Below are 8531 nucleotides of genomic sequence, written 5' to 3' on the forward strand. Positions count from 1 at the left end.
CACAGATCTTAAGCTGTATGAACAATGCACCAAATGCAAGACTAATGTTACCACAGATAAGATTTCACCCAAGGGGTTTATTGTCTTTAGCTGTAATCTACTTTCAATAGAGCAGTTACAAATATGATCTTGGATCATAATTATGTAGTACATAATTTTTAGTAATGCTTTTACACTATCATTCTCAGACTTGATTAAAGTGTAGAAATGCTGGATGGGAATGGGACTATGGCTTGGCAATGCAAGTATTAGTTAATGTAATGAATGGATATTTGGCATGTGTCTTTGTTTTAGCTGCTCTTGTTGTAGGCTCAGCTGCAATTCCTTCCATGAGCTGCTTTTTTCTTTGCTTGTTGAAGGGCTATGTGGGTGGGATGGGTTTGGTCCTCCTATCTAACAAATAATGTTTGTGCATGCAAATCAATTTTGAGAGTCAAAAGAATATAAGAGAAACATGTCGAAGAACTGGAGCAATACTATCAGCTCACTGTTTTTTAACTTTAGTTCAAAAGCTTCTTTACTATGTTATATCACTTTCAACAACTTTATCTCTTCCTCTTTCCCCTTCCCCCTCTGCTCTTAAGAGAAACAGTATATGGCTAATACAGGAGTACTACTTCTTTCCATAAGGTTCATTTGACTCTAAGCTACTTAGTTCTTCTTCATGAGACCTCAGCAAAGTAACAGTTTTCAGCTATGGATTCCATAGTTGTTAATCTTATTTAAGAACTAAAAATGCTGATCATTTGAATACTCTGGCTGTTTAGTAGGGTAAGGAGTAAAACTCAGTACCCACAGATGATGCTCATAAAGCTATTGCATTGTCCTACTGTCCTGCCTCTTGGATGTGTGCAGTACTGACACTTCTTTGTGATCTTTGCTTCATAGGCACACGTTCAGCTGTAACCCTTCAGCTCCAGTCCTGTTATTTCACTTGCCTGTAATGTGTATTTCTAAAACATCAGGTGGTGAGCTTGTTGGGTAGGATTATATCTAGTCAGCAGTTTTCCTACATTTGTAGGAGAAACATTTTTGAAGTGGCTTAGGACTTCTTTAAATGAGAGGCTTATTTTTTTATGGTTCTGCATACTTTGTGCTATGTGTTTGTACTGATGCTGATTTGAAGGTAAGAAAACAGCTTACCTTCCACTAGTAGGTAGGCAACTTGAGGCAATCTTTAAACATGCCTCAGTAGCAATGGTGAAAGTCACTTTCCAGAGTTGAATATTCAAAATTTTGGGGGTAAGTGGTGTCTATCTTCAATGCTGTAATGGAAATGGTCTCTGAGAAAAGAAACATGTTGAAATATCTTATATTTGTTTCTGAAATGAACAGATTAATCTAGTCAAAGGCTGATGTTCTGTTGTTACTTCAGTAGCTAAGTTTTACTCCTCTTAGTTACCAAGGTGTGATCTTCACTAAGGTCACACAAGTAATTGCCAAGGTTGCTCTTGGTACCAGTGTTTTCCACAACTGTCTGCTAATTCCTGTCCTTGGATCTTGGTGCTTTGGTGGGAGAAGGGTCCTTTAGTGAGCTAAAGGTTGTGACTAAACCTGTGTTGCATCATTTTTCCCTTTAATGTTGGTCTCCATGCTTAACTAAAGTATTTAAAGGTATTTTGTCAAGTTTGCTAAACCTAACCTTTTCTAGTTGTTTGTTTGTATTGCATACCCATCCCATACATTTTGCTGATAGGCATTGTTGTTCTAAGCTACCACCATCAACTGTAAATATTTCCTGTCCCTGGTTAAGGTATTGTAAATGTACAGAACTATCACATGTTGTGTTTGGCTGGATTAAAGGGCAGGAAGGGACCTGAGATTCAGAAACCAAACTTTGGTGGAATTCTTGGATGGTAATGTTAGGGCTTGTTGCTGTATCTTCCCCATGTCCCACGTTGTCTTGGGTTTTGTGGGTTCTGTTTGCATAACTAGGCACTTGATGTCCAGAGTGGCAGGCATATGCTAGAAGGCTAATTTTATGTACAGCCTTTTGTTCAGCTGCTCTTGTTTAACAAAAGGCAAACTATTATTTATGGGAGAATGCCAGCTAACAAGCTTCAAATCCTCTCCCTTTCCCTCCTTCTTTGCTTGAGTGCTTCTTACTACTGGTACCAGTCACACTGTCAGATAGTTGAGTGTACAATATAGAAATCCCTAGCCTTGAATTTTTGGTGCAAGCCAGGCTGGAAAGTTGTCTGCATTAGGGGATGCCTGTAAGTTTTGTCATCCAAGCTGGTGCTGTGTGGAGGGAGAATCCTGTTCTGCTCTGCAAGGGTTGGTGGCATGCTCTGCAGATAGCCAGGGAACTAATTGGTACTGGTCCCTTTTGCCTGACAAGGTTGCCATTCCTGGTCTGCTTAACCTTCAGCAATGCCAAGTGGGGTTATTAAGGATGTAAGAGAGAAAGATTGGGTGGTGTCTTGGCTTGATGTTGCTGTGTATTTCTCTGGTTTGGAAGTCATCTATATAGTGCTAAAACACTTTAATTGCCTGTATCTGTGGGGTTAGAAGCAAGTCTGTGACTTTGAGGGGAGGAAAAAAAAAAACTCAAACCAAAACACGCTAGAGAATGGGAAGACTCATCCTATCTCCAAGCTGCCTTTTTCTTCTAAAAGCAGTGCTGGGAAAGAGTTAAATTTTACCCCCCTGCAGCACAGCCCGCCCCTACTGCTATATATGGTGTGCCCATAGGCACTGGAGATTTAATACATTGAAGTTGGAGCGTGAAGGGGGTCTGCAGCCTGCTAGACAAAGTCACTCAGATTTCAAGAATACTTGATCCATACAAGGATGTTACTTGAGAAAGGCATGGCTTCTCTGTTAGAAACTGGTTGCCAAATGAGCTGGCTGAGTCTGTCCTACACTCAGATATTTATTTAATTATTTTGGTGGCTAGATGAGCAAATTGGAAACCAAAGTTTCTTTAATTGATGACTGATAAGTAAGCCAGCCAGGTAAGTTGTTGTGAGATCCATCTCGGTCAGAGAACAATGGCCATTTGTAGGGCAAAATGAACATTGTGATTCTGCCACTGATGGGGTTGGTTGCAAGTTACAGGCGCTGCTGTGCACATAACTAATTTATCTATTGAATCGACTGAATAAATGGCAAATACAGCTTCCCCCCTCTATTACTCTAGAATATAGTTATTGTAGAAGCAGCTGTAATGTCCCAGTGGTATCCCAACACAATGCATTTGGTCTCAACTTCTGTTAAAGGCTTTTAAATGGCAATGGATGAGTGAATATTTAGTGAAGAAGGACAGCTAATAAAAAAAAAAAACAAAAAACCCCAAACAAGTTTAAAAAAAAAAAAAAAAATCAGAAGTAGAAATGTCAGGCAGTGGTCCAGAGTAGATTCTACCCTGAAAGAAATAACAAAACTAAGAACTACAAAAACAAAATTAAAAATAAATCAGAATTCTAGAGAATGTAAAGTACAAAAGAATTATAGGAACACTGAGGGCCTGCTCTTTCCAGTGCTGCACTTATTAAAATGGTAACAGGGGTGAAGATGTAGTACTCTTCTAATTCAATTGTATTAAGCAAAAGTAATAATCCTTCCCCCACCCACCAATCCAATAATGGAAGCGTTGATAAACTTGAATTAGGAATTAATTAGGGTTATAAGTTAGGGCTGTCAACATTGTCCCAAAAGGCACCCTTTCTTAGAGTGAAGGTGTCATCTGCTTTCTCTATTCCAGACAACATGTATTTTAATTGACAGTACTGTTTCATTGTAGCTTTTATTCTCTTCTAGCATTACTTATTTTCTCAAGGACTTCAAACTTCTCTCTAGAGCAGGGTAGCTAACATATAACCCTTGTTTTCTGCTGCTGAAGCCTTACTTGAGTTATTCTGCACAGTTGTTGGTGGGATGGTTAGTTGGGAAGTCAGGCTGGTGTGAGTGGAAGCAAGCCTTGGAGGTTCTTGAGTTGATTTCCTCTTCATAGGTAGCATGCTGCTGGAAGGCTGGCTGCTCCAGACCTTGGGCCACTCTGCAGCACTCTTCTGATGGCAGGCTGCATGCAAATGCATAAAAATTTGATATTCTTGATGGGATAAGTTTTAGCCATATGTGACTTGTCAAAACAAGCATGATTTTATCTTCATGTTATTGCCTTTCTGGCAAACGTGATTTTATGCATCTTTGTATCTTGTTAAAAAGTAGTTCAGTTACATCTCTGAATATGAACTGTTAAACTCTGAACAGGCTGGCTTGACACAGCTGTTCCTAACTTTTGTGTCTCTATCAAAGACAAGTGCAAACCTTCAGGTTGTGTTCATGTGAGCCTGAGGGGGTGGAGTTTCCACACATTCAAAGTGGCTTATTCCAGAAGTAATATTTTCAGGGAGCCACTTGTAGGCTTTGATTGCATGTGATGCTGCTAGTTACAATTAATTTCTTTATGCTCTCCCAGAGAATTCTCATGAGGGATTCTGCTGGAAGTTCTGAAGTGCTGCAATTAAAATTAACATAGCATATATTCACTTCCCCTTGTATGAGCCTTTGGCACTCTCTGGGTTAGAGGAATGGACAGCATGTCTCTGCAAAGACTGGAATTGGGTTCTCTGGCTGCCCACTTCAGCTGGTAGTAGCCTACTATATACTTGGGCTTGGATTAGATCCAAAGGCTCTTCTTTCACCTGAATGCTTCCTTGTCTGTTCTTCTCATGTGCCTCTGAGTCGGTGAAGTTCAAGTAGTAGGTGCTTACTGATAGTATATATTAGTGTTCTATCTTGATCACTTGGCAGAAAAGGAAAAAAAAAAAATCTTCCTATATGGAGAGTAGAAATAGAAAAGTCTTAATTCACAAATGGAGGTGTTAAAATCAAGCTTACTTTTATGAACTGGAACAAAAAAATTACTCTGAGCCATTACTTCAGTTAATAGCTTCATTTTCATATTTCAGTCCTTTTGTGCTGCACAGCAACTGAATTGTATTTATCTATGGGAAGGATGATAAATTTTATTGTTTCTGTAGAAGTCATTTAGGGTGTTAAATTACTCATTAGCTTTGTTTTCATAAAACCAAGATGAACCTATCTAGCCCACACACCTTGTGTGGATGTCTTGCTCAGCTGTGTCATTTGACAGCCAGTTTCTTACAGAGAAGTCATGGCTTTCTCAATTAGCATCATTGTAAATACAATTTAGAGTTAGCATCAAATCTAGGAGGAAGGAAGCCAGTGCCAGGCTTTCTGAAATGGTTAGACACAGGAGGCAGTAAAACCAAGCAGCTGAAGATGATGTAGGAAAGAAGGTGAAAAAGCACTGAAATTCCCTTCCTCTTGTTCAGACCTGATCACCTCCTTCCCAAGCTTTGCCTGAAATCTATCAGCTTTGAAAAGGAATTCAATGACTTGGATGGCTTTAAATATTTTTTTTGTTAAAGCCATAATTTCACCTTTCATTATAAAGTATTTTTGTGACTGAAAATCTCACTTAAATTAAGACCTGGGGGGAGGGGGCTTTTGCAAGTCACAGTCTAAGCATGGAGCACGTGTTCATTCTTCTCAGCTGTTTAGTGACAAGCTTTTGCTGTTCATTTGTCTTCATTATATATTGTCAGTATACATATATAAACATAATTTTAATGTAGTATTTATGAGGGTTTGGCTAGCATAGTGTAAGACTGACTTTTTCCTAAATGAAAGATAAATCTTGACAGTTAATCAATCTAGGAATAATGTATTAAACCAGTATCCTGTCAGAACTGCTGTTTTGTCTTCACAAGTGCTCAGTACATCTGCTTCAGGAAAAAAAGCTGTATACTATATAGTTCTAGAGTAACTGGTCTGCAAAGTGCCCTTCTATTTTTATTTATATTTAAAATTGTAATGAGGGAGCCTTGAAGATGTCCTGTCTCTACACTCTGATTTCCTAATATGAGCAAAAGAAAACATGATCTCGACTGAAAACGCCATATGATGCATGTAATTTAATTAATCTTGGCTGGAGGAGAATACAGTATTTTCATCAATATCCTTGTTTCAAGTTTAAATTCATTCTAATGCCATCCAAGGAGGAAATACACAAAAAATACTTCTCATAGGCTGGGGGGTAGATTGGAAAGAGGAAGCGTTGCATGTTTAACACCAAAATAAAAGCCAAAATAACAATCTCGCCTCTCAGCTGAGATTGCTGTGTGAAATCAGAATATGCTATCAGCAGATAAGGGACTTGCTGAAAAGGTAGGCTGTCCTGGAAATCTTGTTTACTCTTCCAGGTATTTCTCAGTTTGTAAAAGAACAGGGTTGCCTTCTTAGAGAATTGAAGTACGTTTATATATTCCTTGCCTCTGGCTGAAATCTGAACAAGCTATTCATGATATTGAGTCTGTTCTCATTATAGGTCTATTCTAGCTTTGTGTTCTTGGGAAACTGACATAATTTGGTTTATTCTTTGCTTTAAGAAGAGTTCTCTTGTTCTGTGTTGTGGCTTATGATTTTAGTACAAAGCTTACTGGTATGAGTTTTCCAAAAGTGTGTGTAAAGAAGTAGTTGCCACCTGTATTACTGAATTCTCCCTTTGGAAATAGATGGGTGATTTTCCATTTGGCTCCAGTGGCAGAGATACTTTGACAGACAGCTATACAGCACCTTGCCCTTAGGAGGGAAGTAGGGGGAAATCATAATCCAAGGTGACTTCCACAGTTGTAAATCTGCTTTGAATGCACTTATTCTAAGGAAGTAGCACACGTTATTGCACAGCAAGATGTGAAAAGATACAAGACACTGTACTTGGGATCTAAGAAATGAAACTCCTCTTAAGAGACCCCTGTCTGACCCAGGCAAACTGCTGCCAGCAGTTCACTAGGAGCAAAAGGCTATTGTTGGAAGATTCCCTCCTAAATCGGTGAGAGTCTGAGTATCATGGTGTGTGGGTTGTTTTTCCCCATTTCATGTATCTGTTTTTCTCCAAGCAGGGGAGACATTCCTGCCAAATATGTTTTTGCCATGGCTTTTTTCCCCGCTACAAGTAGGTAGAAATGCTTTCAGAGTGAAAGATCTTTCTAAATCAAAGTTTAAACAAACAAAAGGAACCAAAACCAGCCAAACAAATTTTCAAAACACCCAGCTCTCATGTGGTAAAAGAAGCCACTTCTTGGAGTAAGCTCACTGTTTCATGTTTGATCCCATATGGAGTTACGGAGGGAAACCATTCCTTGAGTGCTTTTGTTAAATAAAGCTGTTGCCATGAATTAAGCAACACTGCCCTGGAATGTTTCTGATCATGGTCTTGCAGAGCTTGTGACCTTTGCACTGAACATGTGAACTGAAACTTCATCTTCCAGTGTTCAATAACCATGTTAAAAATTCAGAGGTGAGGCAGTCTTGGGATTTCCTTAGGCTAGCTTAAATGCCAAGTGAAATTTAAGTACTGATTTATACAGTTACTCTTCGTTTTTTTTCTAAATCTAAGTCAAATTGAAAAAGCTAAAAATTTATTCAGAAGCTGAGAATTCTTTGGCAAGTTTAAAAAAGCAAAAAACAAAACCTGCATAGACAGTCCCTTATAGTGCTTTCATTTATTGAAGCCACTAAAATATTGGTACCTTCTTGTCTTGAAGCATCCGGTTACTATTCATCTAGATGTTTGTGGCTGTATGCTAACATTGTTACTTAAAGTAATTGCTTTAACCAAGAACTGGATGTAGTGCCTGAAGAAGCTATTCAGTTAAACTGGGTTACAGCTGAAAGGGAGAGAGGAGCAGTTGAAAATCTGCACGTCTTGTAATATATCACTGTTTGGTGCTGCTAGACTTCCTACCCAACTAGAATGTTACAATTAGTATATTTCTTGTTTGCCAGATAGAAACACTGCCATCTCTTGGCTATTCATTGCCCTGACCTTTTAAAAAAATATTTTATCCAGTTTCTTGCAATGTTTTATGATGAGGTTTTTCTGAATAATAATTTGGTTGAATAGTAAGTCTGCATGTTGCATATTGTAGACTTGAAATCTTAATCATTTACTGGTGCTGCCATGGGACAAAAGAGGAGGTACTACTTAGTTCTAGTGACTCTGAACTCTTTCTCACCCATCTCTGTGTGTATCTCCCTTAGAAATATACTAGGCTAAGTTGGACCTAACAATTTGGCAACTGCTTGCAACTGAAAGTAATGTATGGCACGGGGGGTCCAGCCTTTATGCGTTAAAAAGATTGACAAAATATTTCCTCCTCAGCTCATTTGAATCTGATCAAAACTAATGTTAATCAAATACTGAACTCTGCAGAGCTGGGGAGCCAGGAACATGTTGGATTCTGGGCCATTTTTCTCATAGCAATTTTAGTGAAGCTGGATTGAGGCGTCATTAAAAATACTGCAGCCTCAGCAGTGCATACGTATATTGTGGGGCTATAACAGTTAATTAACCCTTGATTCCAGAAGACTTTCCAATTGAGAGGAAAGTTTTGCTGCTATCCCAAATGCCTCTTGCTGCTGTAAGCAGCTTTGTTTTTTCCAGTTAACATCCAGTGTTGTGCTGGCCAAGTCTCGGTATGGTTGCATGGCAAACCTTG

Source organism: Heliangelus exortis, chromosome 2 (genome assembly GCF_036169615.1).
Source record: "Heliangelus exortis chromosome 2, bHelExo1.hap1, whole genome shotgun sequence".
Lineage (NCBI taxonomy): Eukaryota > Metazoa > Chordata > Aves > Apodiformes > Trochilidae > Heliangelus > Heliangelus exortis.